Here is an 18,947-nt window from a genome sequence, read left to right as displayed (position 1 = left end):
CTGTCATAACGTATAGATGCGTTTATGTATGTACATGTTTATTTTATTTTATTATTTTGTTCTACTTAGGGGTTAGGTTGATTTTGTTCTCCAAGTGATATTTTTGGAAATCAAGGTAAGATTGAATAAGATGGATGAAAATCTCTAAAATATATGAAATTGAGGATTTAGGAAGAACATGATTGCACCAATCAGTTTCAGTAAATGTGCTTTTAAAATCAAGTTGTCCTGTGGCGAAGCGAAATACGTATTTTGGTGTTCGTTGGACAGGTGTATTCACTGAATATTTATTTTTATATCCTTTATTTTAGAACAACTTACTTATTGAGTGTTGCATTTGGCATGGGCTGGTCAAAAATGAAAGGTCAGATTCAGTCTACTAAGGAACGGTTCCTGCTTTGACGAGGCACCTCAAGGCTATGTATGAGTTAAGTACCACCGTGCTTCTCCCTTGGCGAGCGCCGCTATCTTGGTGACTTATATCCTGAGACACTTTCTTTTTACTTTTTTTTTCTTTTTTTTTTGTGCGTGTACGTGTGTGTGTGCGTGTGTGTGTGTTTCCGCGCGCGCGCAGGCGGACGGTAGCTGTACGATACTACTAGTACAGAAATTATTTCATGAAGTATTGTTTTTCTATCCTGACCTAAATTTCTTTCTTGTCAGTACCCTATGGTTTATGCTTCTTTTTTTGCCATATATATATATATATATATATATATATATATATATATATATATATATATATATATATATATATATATATATATATATATATATATATATATATATATATATATATATATATATATATATATATATATATATATATATATATATATATATATATATATATATATATTTACATCTTTTCTTCTTAGTACGCCCCATTCATCACTGAGCACCCATGAACTCTGGTTCTACTACAGGACTATACTGGTGATCGTTTAACATCGTGAATTCTGGTCGATCTCCCATTTCTTGTTTTCCTCATTTAACATTCATCCCACTAATAACCTGTGTCCTCACGCGCTCCATGTTATCATGAATTCTTGACTTTTAGTAGTTTAATACTTGTACATCTGGCTCCAACAATATCTTCCGAATTCGACTTGGATATAGCAATGTTCATGAGTGGTGTAGAACATTATAATGTTTATGACGCATATGTCAATTTATCGGTGATTGGACTGTGTACGTTGCTATTATTGTTGATTATTTGTTAAGAATCTTGGCCGGTATCTCTGACAAGTTAACGAAGTCAGAGAACCATCTGTCTAGTATTTTTTTTTTTTTTTTTTTCTGAAAGAGGGTTCAAAGGTGGGGGTCAGCTTTCATTGATCAAAAATACTTATTAGATTCCTTATGCCTGGGGCATTTTGCCAACTTTTTTTACAGGCAGTGTATATTTGTTAGACTAAAAAAGGCGTGTTTTAATAACGAAGAGTATTTGCATTAAAGTCTTGTAGATCCTCAATATCAGCTTGAGGGCTGACAGGCAGTCCTAGGTTGTCCCCGGTGTTCATGGAAGGGAAGGCAAGGATCTCCCTCCAACTAATCGTGAAGGATGAAATAAATGGGAATTACCAGTGAGGCACTGAAGGCCTTGATGGTGTGCTGCAGTGCGCCACCTTGGGCATGTTTGACATCCAGCCGCTCGATCTGCCAGCCGCCCGATCTGGAACCAGTATTGGTTCCTAATTCGCTGTTTGATATTAAATTAGTAAAATTGCAGGTTTCCAAGCTCATAATGTTTGATCTTTCTCTTGATTCTTCAAGATGAAGCAAAACACATCTCAATCATTCGGTCAGATTCGATTATGACTGAATATTATGACGTACCTTAGATTCCTTAATCGTCTGGTAAATTAAGTTATTGGTTAGTCAGCGCTCAAAATCTTTAGCTCTCTTACTTTGTTCAATAGCGTTATTGGAATTGTATCAAATTAGATCAGTTCAGGTATAGATAAGTTCACCAATATTATACTTCTTTTTCGTTTGTCTGAGAGAGAGAGAGAGAGAGAGAGAGAGAGAGAGAGAGAGAGAGAGAGAGAGAGAGAGAGAGAGAGAGATACAAGCAATCAGTTGCATATCTTAAATCTCAGAATACAACAAGCGGCACAAAAATAACACGAAGGCAAGGACACATTCAAGGTGATGCATGATTATTTGATGCCAAAACACTTCCTCTTGTCATTGTTTAAAGCGCACATGACACTCAATGTTGCGGAACCATGTCAAGAATATTCAATTAATCAGTCAATCAGTCGTTCATGATTGCACGGGTAGGTTTTGAAATAATACTTCTGGCATTAACGCATAATAAAATTGTATTTGTTGATGCGGAGATGTCAGAAGCGCGACTCTGGACACATTTATTACTTTAGATATACGAGTATTCCGACAGTGCTATTAGTCCCCGTCTGACTCGATCTGGTGGAAGGCCCAGCCAGCCTCCAGGGTAGCTGGGCAGGAAGACATCAATACGTCACCGGGAGAGATTCTGTTCCTAGGTTATTTAAGTGAAGCTTCAGGAATTTGGATTGCTATCGTCAGACTTAAAAAGGAATAAATAGAATGATGGTGATGATGATGATGATGATGATGATGATGATGATGATGATGATGATGATGGTGGTGAGGATGAGAATAATAATAACAACAACAACAACAACAACAACAACAACAACAACAACTGTAGTAATAATGTAGAAAAATCCGTGGCCTTGTATTTGGCTGTTTCATCGAGATAGAAAGAGAGAGAGAGAGAGAGAGAGAGAGAGAGAGAGAGAGAGAGAGAGAGAGAGAGAGAGAGAGAGAGAGAATCATAGTTGTTTACAGTAACCTTCCTTAATCACCGCTGGGTCAGACACAGTGCGGCGTGCTGTATTTTTTTTTTTTTTAGTTATTCTAATAAACGCAGATTCCCTTCCAAAACTCATGTAGGCTCGAAATATTTTTCTTCTCTCCTTAATTATAAATCATGTCACTTGTATATTTTATTATTATTATTATTATTATTATTATTATTATTATTATTATTATTATTATTATTATGTTGTTACTGTTATCTTTTGTCATTTTTATTATTATTTCTATTATTATTATTTTATTTTATTATTTTTTATTTTTATTTTTTAATGTGTTATCGCATATAATTACCCGTAGCAATTAGCGAGGCAGGGAACGACTCGCCGGCCTCAACTGACGACTATAAATTTACATTAATTGATTCACTTGATGCCAATCTGTTATACTCGCTGTGGTGCTGCTGTGTTCCGTCACTCCTCTCTGCTCATCTGATCTTCTCTTCACCTCCTTATATTATCATTCGCAGGTTCAAATGCTCTGCCCACACGTTTTACTCTTCCCATCCTCATTCACATTTTTTTTTTTTTTTTTTCAGCTGATAGTTTTATTTGCCTTGAATTCTATTCCCTCTAAATCCCATCCCATTTTTCCCCATGCTTCGTTTACCTCCCTTCACTCTTACTTTTCCGCTCCCTCACATTGCCTTACCTAACCACTCAAATCTTTCTTTTCTTCCCTCAGTCTTCCCTCACTCATCCCTACATCTTTTACTGCACTCCGAAACAAAATGCAGATTTCGAAATAAAATTCTGTTACATTTCCTCATTAAAGTACCTTAAGTTAAAACCACAAACAAAATGTCAATGTAAACACTCACCATTTTCAGCCAGTTAAGATCTGTAAACTTAATACCATTGAACAGTTTCACTGAATATTTTACGTAAAAGTGTGATGAAGCTGTCTATATTCCGTTGCCAGTGCATGTCCATGGACTTATCACGTTAAAATGAAGCACAGTCTAGCAATTAGTTCTGTATGAAGATATATAGATATATAGGTTTTACTGCAGAGGAGCGAAAGCCTCTCCCTTACGGTTATACAAATTAATTTTGATCACTAATAGATCTTTAGGGTTGTTTTGTTTAATGATGTTACACTAACTACAGTACAATATCAGGAAAACCAGGTTTAGAATAAAAGAAGCGAAAGCTGTAGTCAACGGCTGCTGCTTTCCTGATGTGATGATGCATATGTGTATAATGTAGTATCTGGAGGTGCTGTACAAAAGACCAGTGCCTGGTGTCTCGCTTGGTGTTTGCAAGACGACAGTAGTCTAACATCTTTCATCTCTGTTCAGTCCACTATCAATCTTCTTTTCCCCACGAAACGCGATATTCTGCTCCGTATTGCAACAAGCTCAGGTTTAAGAAATTGTGCTGGTGGCTTTTGACCATCAGGGCCCGTGGTGATCTGCACCTCAACACAGGTACATGTAGAATGGCAGTAGTGACCATCTTCTTGGGACTATCCGTGCCGCGTAGTAGGGATGGTGATGTTAAACATGCCAACTAATAGACGCAGTTTGCCATGATATATAATAATAAGAAGAAAAGATAAATAAGTATATTTATGAATATATGCAATAAATATGATAAATTCGGAAAATGAAAGCTCTTTATGGAGATTAAAAAATAAATACGTGATTATTCTGAAGCAGTAGTGACAACCTGGGATTTTATATGAAGTATTTATCGAGGACTTGCTTAATTAAAATTATCGATGTAACTCAACTGAATACATTTTAGGATAATCCGTTTCATGCATTGATAATGCACTTAAAGACGAGTACTCTATCATTATTATTATTATTTTTATTATTATTATTATTATTATTATTATTATTATTATTATTATTATTATTTTTATTATTATCATTATTATTATTATTATTATTATTATTATTATTATTATTATTGTTATTATTACGTCACGAAATTCATCAGGCCATTTTATCTCAGCCAACTCCTCCGACTATGTAAAAATCTTTGAATATTCTAACCTCTTAAGTGGAGCACTTTCTTACCCATTTCTTCCTTGCTGAAACCTCTATGATTTCAGATCTCATTGTTCACTATCAGCTTTGGCTTTTTTTTTTTTTTTTTTTTTGTAACCAACGAAGTGAACTTTCAACCTTGCTGCTTTACCTGACCAAATAGTGCAGCACCCTACTAGCATTCCTGACGACCATGGAGATGCGCCCAACATTCTTGACCTCTTGATTCTCTAACCTTTTAACTCTTCTGCACATTCACATTATGTTAAACTGTTCTGCGACCACAGCTCTTTTCTCTCCACCTCATTAACTTACTTAACCAGCATTTTTCTTTTTTCATCATCTTTACAAGTAAACTCTGAAATTCTTCTCCTCTGCCTGTATTCCTTTCTGCTTACGACTTGAAATGTTTCCGAAGGAGCCTCAAGACACCTCAAAAATAAATTGATCTCTTTCTCGGTTCTCCTACTCCTGTTGGGGAATGGCATTATGAGCGATTTTATTCCCTTGTTCGTTTTTTTTTTTTCTGATTCGTGAAAAGAAAATACATGCACTGCAGAGAAAGGGATAAAACAGATTCTTTCACTAATTACCAGAACAAAAATCCTGCTCCACAATACACTGTTAAAAATAAGAGAATTAAAGAAAAAGCGAGATGCGTGAAAGGAGGAGGGGAAAGCGTGGGAACAGTCCATCTACACATTCTTCAGAGGCCTGAAAGAATGCGTCTCTGCTTCATCCCGCCAGCAATAATGGCTTGCGTATTACAACAGGGTATTCGTGCCATACGTCCCAACTTGTTAGTCCTCCTGGTTCAAGGTTTCTGTTCATCTCTTATTTATTTGCAGGAAACAATTGTAATGATAGTAACAATATTAACAAGGATAAGATTAGAGCTAAGGACATTTGGATTAACAATGGCAGTAGCATAAAAAAAAATAAATAAAGGAGAGGAACAACAGGAAATGTAATAAGAACAAAAAGTAGTTTAAAGAAGAAAGTGTACATGAAAAGATAGAAAAGATACATCGATGCCATTACTCTTTCTCTTGAAACTCGTTAAGGCACACAGTAAAGAGGAAGCTTGAGAGAGGAGAAAAAACAAAGAATGAGGAAAAATGGACTCAGTATGGCTGTTCCCTCCTGACCAGGCCATTAAAAAAGCTCTCTCAGCAAACTCCGCGACTTCTACGAGACAGGTTTAATTTCCGACGGGACGGAGAAGCGTCTCTTTGAAGATTAATTAATTCTTGACGTGAGGCCGCTGAAGAAGCATTTTGCCGCCACTACAAGATTAAACTCGTGTCTCAAGTAAGAATAGAACTGGTAAGGATGAATAAAGGATGAAGGGTTGAATGAACCACATGTTATAAGACAAAGGAACAAGAACAAGAACGAACAGAACAGGAAATGAGATGAGCAGGCTGCAGGTGAAGGCTTGAGGTGAAGACACAGTATGGATGTGTTTTAGTGTTAGACGGGTATAGTGACGCGATTACGTAGTTGTTTTGATTCACAAGAAAACGTCACGAACAATTTAATATTTGTACAAGTCATTCTGGCATTACTTTGCTTTGATGTGCACTGTGGTCACCAACATCAGGAAATGAAGCAAAGGATTATGGTTGTTAAGTGCAGTCGAGCTTCAAAAGTTTAGACATATTTATGGACAGGGATAATAGATAGCAATACATATGTCTCGTACAGGAACTGCCATCTGAGGACCTAATGGCCACTAGTAGCTTCTATTGTATTCCCTTATATCACTAAAAGATTTTTCATGGATTTTTATTTTTTATTAATCTCTTTTTTCTTTTTTTCTTTTTTAATAACGAATAGCAGAAACGTGAAAAAAGGAAAAATCGCTAATGAACAAAAGAGAAAAAGGGAGTCGCAGCTTGACGTCTGATCCTTTGACTCCAGGTTTCTATCAACTTCACATTCTCCAGTTAATCCTTTCCTTTCCTGGTAACGTTTTAATCCTGTGTCATGATTGATATGTTTTGAGTTTCTTTTCATCTCTTTTTCTTACGCATCGCTTCCTAAAAGGAAAAACTTAAAATCTTGTGACGCAGTGGTCATACTTTACAGTTATCGTATGGTCTAACTCTCTCTCTCTCTCTCTCTCTCTCTCTCTCTCTCTCTCTCTCTCTCTCTCTCTCTCTCTCTCTCTCTCTCTCTCTCTCTCTCTTTTCCCGATTTGCTGGCTGTCGGCGTTAAGTTCTTATGCCTCGTCACTGACGAGGCATAAGTTAAACATAGTTATGTTTTTTTTTACAGAGTGTAATTCACTACATGCTGGACTTGTGACCACGTGTACCCTACGGAGAAAACTTAAAGGTCGTGACAGCCCGATCTTTGGGTGAGGTTGAAATTTTCCACGCATCCCACACCCCATCTTCTTGCTCAGAGAGGACAGTAACTGCTCACTCATCAGTGAAGTCAGCGTCGCGAGCTTGGCGCGAACCCTGGCCTGTGAGGTGACAGCGGGGAACGATGCCACCGACCTGGCGAGCAGTGTGGGGAGGGGGTCATTCCAGGTGACCAGCCAAATTTCTCTGCCTGGCTAGATTTTACAACAGAATAGTAAAAACAAAAATTATTGTAAAATTTGCTTTTATACAAGTGCTAATAACAATGCTGAATATACTAATAACAATGACTGTAATAATCATTATAATAGTATTCATGACTGAAAATATGATGAGAGGAAAAATCAGTGACATGCAGAAAGAAACCACGGTTATTATCATTCCTGTAATTAGCAACATTGTAACTATTATATCATGTGTGTGTGTGTGTGTGTGTGTGTGTGTGTGTGTGTGTGTGTGTGTGTGTGTGTGTGTGTGTGTGTGTGTGTGTGTGTGTGTGTGTCATCATACCAGAATGCAACATGATGCCTTCTTTTTCCCCACCCCCTCTGCTTCCAAGCGTCTTGCCCACTGCAATGCGTACAACACTGCAAGATTGTAAGCGATAAAGTTTTCCGTACAAATAAAACATCACTGTGTAGAATTAAGAAATGTGTGATAGTGTATTCAGTACCTTACACATGTTTTATGACAAATTACAGTTACTTTCCTTTGATTTTGCCCTCTCCCCTGGCCTCTTTTCGTCTCACTTCCTTCCCTACTTCCCTTGATCTTCCAGCCTCTCTCTCCCCTCCTCCCACGGGTGCTACACTACACCTGACAGCAGGGAGAATGGTGTGTGAAGGGCAGAGCGTGAGATGAACCAATCCCAGAACAGTTTACAAACCAATTCAGGGCAGGAGCGGCGGGCGAGCGATGCACCTGGCCAGCGGAGGGAGAGGGTGGCTGGGATGGCTTTGTGCTTGACAATTATCCTGATTGACTGCTTAAAGAAATTACCAGCATGACATGTCTGAACCTTACATTATTCCAATCAATATTCTTACCTGTAAACTTAACACACACACACACACACACACACACACACACACACACACACACACACACACACACACACACACACACACACACACACACGAACGCGGCGAGGCAAATAGGCGAGCCTCTTAATGTGTAGCCCCTGTTCACCTAGCAGCAAGTAGGTATGGGATGTAACTCTAGGGGTTGTGACCTCGCTGTCCCGGTGTGTGGTGTGTAAGTGGTCTCAGTCCTACCCAAAGATCGGTCACCATGAGCTCTGAGCTCTTTCTATAGGGTAAAGGCTGGCTGGGTGACCAGCAGACGACCGTAGGTGAATCACACACTTCCTTATATATGCTAATGACACAACCTTGTTCCTCAAAGATAAAAAAAAAAAAAATGATATATTGACACTCTACATGCTAAGTTAGAACTAGAACTAAAAAAGAAATAAAATTATGGATTCAATTTAGCAAATTAAATATCAATATTTCAAAGACTGATTTCAACCTGTTTCAAAACAGATCTGTTAAAAATTCTATTTCTCCTGTATTCTTGGACAGTCACCTCTAACTTCAGTCACTTTAATTTTTGGGGAGGATGAAAACCAACACTGGAAGTTCCATATTGACCAGGCAAGTCTCATTCTTTCTAAGTTCATAGGTATCCTTTACAAAATCTGCAATAATATATCATAGGAAGCTTTGATTAATATATACTATACGTTGTGTTATCCGCACCTCACATGCTGTGTTTCCATATGGGCAAGTACATGGCCCTCAGTTCTAGATAAAAATAATTATCGCTCATTTTTTTTCCTTTGTTTTCTGTGCATCTTAAAAATAAATCGGTTTTCTGTGCATCTTAAAAATAAATCGAATCGACAACAAGTCTAGTATGTAAAGCCAACAGTCTAAAAATTTCCATTTATACACAAATGTTTTACATTATTATTAGTATACAAAATCAGGGACATGATAAAATATCTAAATTAATTGATCATGTAACCAATACAAGGTAATAGTATTAATATGATCTGTCCTGTATTTAGAACAACACTATTTAAAAACAGTGTAATTAGTTCAGGTTCAAAAATATTTAATAATTTGCCTTTGATTACAAAAGTGCTTCTTGCCACTACTAATATAGATATAAACAACGAAATAAAACATTTACTATGTCAACAAAATTTGTAACAGTTTTAAATTTACAATTACATTTATATTATCATTATTATTATTATTATTATTATTATTATTATTATTATTATTATTATTATTATTATTATTATTTCCATTATTCGTATTATTATCGTTGTTATTATCATTATTATTTTTACTAGTCTTATCATTGTCATTATAAATATTGCTACTATCTCCAATTACATTTAGTGATTGTTAAATAATCCTGGTTCTATTTTTCTTTAACTAATTTTCTAAACTATTGTTAAAATCTTGCATTGTTAAAACTATAAGAAAAAAATAGTATGCCAAGAAGCTCAGCTCGACAGACTATTACTAATATAAGATTTATTTATATATTGTACATATATTAGTTGTTATTATATAAATGTTTACTTTCTTACTTACTTGCACACACACACACACACACACACACACACACACACACACACACACACACACACACACACACACACACACACACACACACACACACACACACACACACACACACACACACACACACACACACACACACACACACACACACACATACATGCAGCTGATATGCAGCAATGTTTCATAGAATTTTTAAAGGAAATAAATGTGTTAGGATATATTTCTCTCCTACTTTTCTCGCGTCTTGCAACGCTTACCTTGCCAAGTGCACGGCTTGCTCCCAGGACAGTTTCGCTTTCTTTTTTTTTTTTTTTTTTTAGGTTCTTCATGGAGCAATTTTCTTTATTTTGTTGGTTTTATTCCCAAAAACAGACGGACAGACCAAGCACATTTTAGAATATACCTAGGCATACTTATGTTGCAGTTCTGCATAAAATGTCTTTAAGGAAAGTAACAGACAGCATTGTTCACGAAAGATCCATATTTATTCTTATTTTTTTCTTTATTTATTTTGATTAATTAATTAATGTATTTATTTATTTTTTTTTTTTTTTCTTTTTTTAGTAAGAGAGACATACACACCCTGGGTGGAAATCTTCATACTGCTTCCACTTTGCTTCCCTCCGTCAGCTAGACTTATGTTGTACGCTGATGACTGGAGACCTAAAGTGCTCGAGTAGACACGATTTTTTACTTAACTTTTGATTGCCGTCTTCCATGTGTCCCTTGTTGGTGAGATCTGAAGGTGACATGTTTTATATGTCTCTCATCAGCTGCTTTCCTGGCTGCATTTAGGATCGCACAGTTCTTCGCAGATAATATTGTTCTGATATCTTCTAAACTAGATTATTATTGTACTCTTTTTTTATGATAGACCTGTTGTAAACCACATTTTGTCTCGATCATTCTCCATTTATACCATCTACCACTCACATGGTCACCCATCGGTCTTTCTACACTCCTCTCTCGTCGTCTCCCAGGACAAGTCGAGACACATAAAACCTCTCTGTTTCCGAAGAGTGAGTCACCTTTGTTAGCTGCCCCTCCCCAGACCTTCCACGCAGGCATCGGAAAGCGTTTTTGTGCCGCCCTAGGAGTCCTCGTTAGCGGACTTCTGTCGATCATTATCTGAACCCAAAGCGGAACCACCAGATTACTCTCCCAAGTCTGTTTTTTGGATCACACATCGCAGCACGAGGGACGAGGGAGGTTTTACTTACGGCTCGAGGTCTGGTGCTACCTGTCCTCGGCGTGACAATCTTTCCCCATTTGCTGCAGTCTCTATTGCAGAATATTACATCTTCCATGCAAGTGATGGTCATCCCGGGTCCAACTTTCACTTTCATTTTCTTTTCATTGTTTGCGGTTTTGGCTTATTTCTCTAAATTAATTGAAAGTCACAGTGTACTTTTGAAATAATATAATACTGGTCGTCTTTTGATGTGTTCATTAAATAAATTTCACACTGTATGAGGTGTTGAAGATATTACCCCACATAATTCGTATTGGTTTTTACTTTCATAATTCCTCATAGCGAACGGCAAGTAACTTAGCTACTCTATTGCATCTATTTATCTCATTTTTCTATTCTAAATTCACATTTTCTTGTTTCGTATTATTGTTGAATCTTTTTCACATCTTTCATGTTTAGATATTCTAACTGACTATTTTCTAATCCTTGGTTCCTTAAAACTTGCTCCTCTAAGTAAAATTATCGACTGCTTGAAGTGCAGAAATGTTCAGACGTTGAAACAATGAGTCTGCGTCTTCTAATTTTACTTTTGTTCAGCACAATTTGACAGTAAGCAAAAGATGATCAGATCATATGTATCAAGTACAAAATCAATCTGGCACTATAGTTTGTTCCAGGCCTATGCCTGTTACTTAGAAATCTGTGGAACAAAAGATATAGAGAGATAGATAAATCAGTACATATGCGTGTGTAGTTAAACTTAGTCAAACGAAGATGGGCGCAAAATCATCACTGTAACGCAAATAAAACACACACACACACACACACACACACACACACACACACACACTCTCTCTCTCTCTCTCTCTCTCTCTCTCTCTCTCTCTCTCTCTCTCTCTCTCTCTCTCTCTCTCTTGTTGAGCAATATAAAGGCTGAAATGAGGTCAGAAACGTTTGCAGAACAATATTACCGATGAGAGAAAAAAGGCAACACAGAAAAGGAGGAGCATTAGTATAACAGCGCGTACCATCATAACACTGCCACTCCGAGGGCCTCGACTAACCGGTGGGTGGAGGAGGGTCGATGGCTGGTGGCCGCGGACGATGTTAATACAACTCGTAGGAATAAAAACGAAAGGCAGCGAACACTGGGCGTGGGAGAGGAGGGAGTTAGTGGCGTGTGGGTGACAGTAATGGTCGCTCCCTCTCCCCTTGCCCTCCTGCCTCCCGCCCTCCACAGCCACTGAAAATAACACTTGTCTGCCCTCCACAGTTGCTCGAGTGGGCCAAAAGTGGTGCTAGAAGGACAAACTTGCCGACGCCTTCTCCCTTCCTCACGACTTTCGCCACCCACTTCTTACACGCGGCTTGATTACTACACTCTGCATGCTCTGAAGGCAATCTGCTTACCATGAGCTTGTTGACGCCCTTGATCCGCATTCACACGAGGCAGACCAATAGTGCACGTGAAAGAAAGCACAAATTAATGACTTTCTATCACTATTTAAACCATACAGTCCTTCCAGAATGTGATGTTCATTTGGTGAGGGTTGTCCTTTTCACTAAGAGTCTATTCCGATAACAGGACTTGTAAATACGAAGGTTGACAGTGCTGTGAACCAGGGAAACCACGAAAAAGCCAACGCTCAAATGAATTTCGTGTTATGGAAGGACTGTAAGAAATATTTGACATTCATGTTGCGATTATTACTGTTGCTGTTGTTGTTATTGTTGTTGTTGTTGTTGTTGTTGTTGTTGTTGTTGTTGTTGTTGTTGTTTTTGTTGCTGTTGTTCTTGTTGTTGTTGCTGTTGTTGTTGTCAGTAGTAGTAGGAGTAGTAGTAGTAGTAGTAGTAGTAGTAGTAGTAGTAGTAGTAGTAGTAAAAGTAGTAGTAGTAGTAGTAGTAGTAGTAGTAGTAGTAGTAGTAGTAGTAGTAGTAGTAGTAGTGTTATCATCATCATCATCATCATAATCATTACATTGAAGACTCGGTAGGTTTAATATGCTAGACTAGCACCAGAGTTGCTCTGGATTCACAATTTAGGCCAGATGGAGACTATAGAGTTTATTTATTGTTATTTTTTTTTATTTCCTATTTCCATATTACTTTGTAGACACTGTTGAGAATAGATGCCCTGAAGATATGGTGATCAAATTTCAGTAAGGAAAGTTAGATCACTTATGAGAAATCCTTGGTGAAATGACCGTCAAAAATATGGGTGTCAGCAAATAAATGCTTTAGAATCTTCCTGCCAATGGTAAACTCGGAAGCTTTAGAAAGACAGGAAATTAGACCTGTAAATCTATAGTTTGAAGGATGAAATTTGTCACCATTCTTATGAACACGATGAATGAAGACAAATTATCAGCAAAAAGGTAAAGTGAATGTTCACAAAGACGGAAAATGATGAGCAGACAGGGAACGAGCACTGTTCCACGATTACAGAGAATGGTATAAGGAACAACATCAGGACCATTAACATTCCGAGGGTCAGGAAGAATTTCATTAGCAGTCATAGTCTGAGGATGAAAGTAAAGGAGGAATAAGCCCAGAATCATCCAGTGTTAAGTGTTGTCAGCTAAGGTTTGGGAAGAGCTAACCTATAGACACCGAGGGGATGGTAATGTCACCATCTGGATGTAAGAGAGAAGGAGAAGATGAAGAAAAAATGAAAGAGGTGTTTTTTACTACGTCTCAGAAGTCACATGGAGATCTATCAAAATTTTGTTTCAGTTAATGAATTTTTTGGCGATTTACAGAACAGATTTTATATGAATTTCAAGAAGGCTGAGGTACCGTTTGTGAACTGCTTCCTTACCCCAGACACTACGAAACAGAAATGAGTTGAACCAGAGTTAACGCCCCTTTGGATTAGAAGAAGTGCGTGAAATATTTATATACTTTCATGTCGAAGAAAATCATCGCTGTTTACGTTAGCTGCTCGAAGATATCTGGTACGGAAACAATTGTCATGAAGGGAAAATTAGAGTAGTAGTGTCTCAGGTCTTAACAAAGACACAATACCAGAAGCACCTCCGCTTCGGCGGGTCCAGAGGCGACACAGAAGTGAAAGGATAGGTAAGGAAAAAAAATATATGATTGCAAATATCCAGCGGAGAGATTGCGTTGCAGTTTTTCCTTGGTAACGGCATTCCCTGTTGTAATTTAACTTTAGCTCTTTTATTTCTTTACTCTTTGTTTTCTTTGTCTATTTTTTTTTTCTTTGCTTTTCTCTTAACTGCCAAAATTTATAGATTATTCATTAACTTCTCCAATTTTTGTGTCATCAAAAAGAAATTATCCAATTATAATTTCTTCTTCCTTCATGTGACTTGTACTTATACATTCTTCTTTGTGACCACAGACAGCATGCTGGGCACCACAATGGGAGATGTCTCGGATCTTCGTTACTCTCGTCACACATTGCACGTTTTGTGTCTTTCCTTTAGAATCTTGTTTTGTCATTTTGATTTAGATTGTTGGTCCTTCACTTGAACAGGATTACTGATGTGATTCTGTTATCGTAAATTCTATCTTGATCTCCTATCTCTTTTCCCCATTCTCTATCTGTTTCCAGACTGTCTCTTTCACCCAGTTCTTTCATCCAGTCTCTTGCGTTCCATTAATTACTCTCTTTGTTTCCTCGTTCATCACTGTACCCATAGCAATTATTCCCTCTAGGTATTTCATTTATTTTCACCAGCTCATTCATCTATCTTTTCATTTTCGCTTCTTTTGTAAACTCTGTTTTACTCTTTAATAATTCATATTCTTCATTTTACATATATCTTACATAGTCCCCCTGTCCCTCTGATATTCTGTTTCATGTTTTTTTTGTTCCCATTTCTCCTTTCAGTGCTAATTTTTGTGTATACGTAGCCTATTGCTTCTAGTATTTGTCTGTTCATTCCATTCTTTACCCACTGTAATTCCTTTACCTTTACCTTTACCCGATATAAAACTGTTGGTAACGCTACAGTTTTCCACAAGGTTAGGTGAGCATGACGGAATAAGTTCAGGCATGAGGAATCAGGAAAATATCAGGAGCATCTCCAAGGCAGCCAGGAATACCGGTAGGGCGCTCCACCAATTGCTACAAGTCGTGGATGATGTCGTGTTGAAGGCTTGTTCACCATCTTGATTTGTGAAATGTGACGATTGCCAAGTTTGAGGGGTAGTGAGCATTGAAATTCCCAAGTAAGGGAGATGTAAACAAGGATTACGATGCTCTCAACTTTGGATATCAGGTTGTTAAAGGATTTTGTATGTTCAAAGAAATTAGGCGACAAGTACACTGTACGGATATATTTATATAGTATGAGGGAGAGTGAAGTCTCAGCAAGATAGTGGAAATTCTGAGTATTCAAGAACGCGGACAGAATAGCAAGCTGCGTACACAAAAATATCAGCCATGTAGAAGAATGAAGTAGTAAGAAACAGAAAGCAGATTGCTGTCACAGGCGCCAGACACCTGCTGGATTTCAGCGAAGGATGATTTTTTTTTTTTTTTTTATGTAAGAGGAACACTGGCCAAGGGCAACAAAAATCCAATAAAAAAAAATGCCCACTGAAATGCCAGTCCCATAAAAGGGTCAAAGCAGTAGTCAAAAATTAGTGGATAAGTGTCTTGAAACCTCCCTCTTGAAGGAATTCAAGTCATAGGAAGGTGGAAATACAGAAGCAGGCAGGGAGTTCCAGAGCTTACCAGAGAAAGGAATGAATGATTGAGAATATTGGTTAACTCTTGCATTAGAGAGGTGGACAGAATAGGGGTGAGAGAAAGAAGAAAGTCTTGTGCAGCGAGGCCGCGGGAGGAGGGGAGGCATGCAGTTAGCAAGATCAGAAGAGCAGTTACCATGAAAATAGTGGTAGAAGATAGCTAGAGATGCAACATTGCGGTGGTGAGAGAGAGGCTGAAGACAGTCAGTTAGAGGAGAGGAGTTGATGAGACGAAAAGCTGTTGATTCCACCCTGTCTAGAAGAGCAGTATGAGTGGAACCCCCCCCAGACATGTGAAGCATACTTCATACATGGACGGATAAGGCCCTTGTACAGAGTTAGCAGCTGGGGGGGTGAGAAAAACTGGCGGAGACGTCTCACAACACCTAACTTCATAGAAGCTGTTTTAGCTAGAGATGAGATGTGAAGTTTCCAGTTCAGATTATAAGTAAAGGACAGACCGAGGATGTTCAGTGTAGAAGAGGGGGACAGTTGAGTGTCATTGAAGAAGAGGGGATAGTTGTCTGGAAGGTTGTGTCGAGTTGATAGATGAAGGAATTGAGTTTTTGAAGCATTGAACAATACCAAGTTTGTCTGCCCCAATCGTAAATTTTGGAAAGATCAGAAGTCAAGCGTTCTGTGGCTTCGCTACGTGAAATGTTTACCTCCTGAAGGGTTGGACGTCTATGAAATGACGTGGAAAAGTGCAGGGTGGTATCATCAGCGTAGGAGTGGATAGGACTTTATAGAAGGAAAAGATAAATATAAAGAATGAATAAATAAAGAAAGAAATGTTACTAACTTCGTCTTACTAGTCTTTCTCGTGCAACCCTTTCCCTTTAAAGACAACATCCACAGTCATATTTCAGTGTGATATCACCTTTCAAGAACACATATTGATTCTTTTACTTTCTACTTTACTTTTCAATATTTTCATTATTCTATCAGTTATTTAATATATTTCGTGAACTTAATTCCTACATTATTTATATAATTTCAAAATATCCTTTTCTCCGTGTAGACAGCACAAAAACCAACACCCCAGAAATAGTGTATAACCTCAACTGTCAGCTCACATACACCAAGTGAGCCTTTGAAGTGAAGGAGACACACAGTACGGGATGTGACGCTGTCTGATCTGGTTTACGTCAGACTCGTGAAGGACTACATTTAGCAGCAGCAGTAGGATGAAAAATACGTGAATGTTTCCGTATTTCTCTCTCTCTCTCTCTCTCTCTCTCTCTCTCTCTCTCTCTCTCTCTCTCTCTCTCTCTCTCTCTCTCTCTCTCTCTCTCTCTCTCTCTCTCTCTCTCTCTCTCCATGTGAAGCTCAGTATTGCTTAATTTTCCTTAGTACGCAACAATTTCTACTACGCCCTTCTCTTATGCCGTTCTCCTTCATTAAGTGATACCATCTACTGGATATCTCTTTCCATCATGCTGAGGCACTTCTCTCCACCCTTCCCTTCCTGCCGCCTCTGTATAGGAAGACGTAGGAGCCACTTATCTCGCAGGTGAGGCGGAAGGTAGTGGCCGAGGCTATACACAGTCCAATTAGCGTCAGGAACCTGTGTTTCACCTTCCTCCTCTCTACTGCTTCTCGTTCTCGTCCCTGCTCCTCTTGTCGACCTACTCCTCCTCCTCCTCCTCCTCCTCCTCCTCCTCCTGCTCCTCCTCCTCCTCCTCCTTCTCTTCCTCCTCCTCCTCTAGTGTACTATCCTGTATTTTCTGTTTTATTATCCTGTCATTTTTCTTCTGTATTTTTCTATCTCTTCCATTAGTAGTTAGTGTAGAATTGTTCGCCAAACATCCTAGTGAAAAAGTTCAAGGTGTGCTGCTGTTTGGTCTTCCTTTGTATTCTTTCTCCTCCTCCTCCTCCTCCTCCTCCTCCTCCTCCTCCTCCTCCTCCTCCTCCTCCTCCTCCTCCTCCTCCTCTTCCTCCTCCTCCTACTGTAGTGTACAAACTGATCTGTAGTGTGCCAGCTGATGAAAACAGTAATCAGGGATAAGATTGTTAAATATTTAGAAGAAAATAAAATCATAAAAGATTCGCAACACGGTTACAGAACCAAGCGTTCCTGCTTGACAAACTTATTAGACTTCTGTAATGAAGTATTTAACTCGTATGACGAGACAAAAACAGTTGATATTATCTACCTTGATTTCCAGAAAGCTTTCGACACTGTTCCCCGTAAAAGACTCATCAGTAAAGTAAAAGCTCACGTCATAGCCGGAAACACCCTGAAATGGCTGAGACTGGCTCTCTGACAGAAAACAGCGTGTTGTAATTAATTGAAAAGAGTCAGATTGGCATAAGCGGGCGTTCCTCAAGGCTCTGCATTAGGACCAATACTGTTTATAATATACATTAATGATATTGATGAGAGGATCAATTTCAAAATAAATGAATTTGCAGACGACACCAAAATAAGTAAAGTAACGTCAGTGTCACAATGGCAGGAACTGTGTATGACCTCAATAAACTAAAAAGCTGGACAGAAAAATGTCAGATGAGATTCATTATGGAAAAGTGTAAAGTTCTACATATCAAAAGCAACAATGTTCAAGCGAGATATGTAATGAACATCATGCCACTGTCAAGCGCTGAAAAAGAAAAAGATCTTGGTGTCGTTGTGTCAAAAGACCTAAAGCCGAGTCAACATTGCACAGTAACAGTAAAAAACGGCAAATAAATTAGAAGGATTTATTAGAAGAACCTTTGAATTTAAATCAGAAAAGGTTATACTTGCCTTATATAACTCACTGGTGCTCCCTCATCTAGAATACTGTGTACAGTTCTGTTCACCATATTACAGAAGACATTGAAAAACTAGAAAAGATACAGCGTAGAGTCACTAAGATGATTCCAAGATTGCGTAATAAGCCGTATGAGGAACGACTGGAAGAACTAAACCTATTTAGTTTAACAAAGCGCAGGATAAGAGGAGACCTAATTAAAGTATTAAAAATTTTAAAAGAATATAGTAAACATGATGCAAATAAATATTTTACCATTGATCATTCAAACCTAACAAGAAATAAAGGATTCAAGATTATACCCAAACGTTTTAAATCCCTCAAGGCAAAGCATTTTTTTTTAATCGCACAGTAAATATATGGAATAAACTTCCTGCAGAAATCATAAACAGCAATTATATTGAATCATTCAAAAATAAAATAGACAAATATTTAAAAGCTAATCTC

Source organism: Scylla paramamosain, chromosome 1, assembly GCF_035594125.1.
Source record: "Scylla paramamosain isolate STU-SP2022 chromosome 1, ASM3559412v1, whole genome shotgun sequence".
Taxonomy (NCBI): Eukaryota; Metazoa; Arthropoda; class Malacostraca; order Decapoda; family Portunidae; genus Scylla; species Scylla paramamosain.
Note: the sequence above shows the minus strand (reverse complement) of the source record.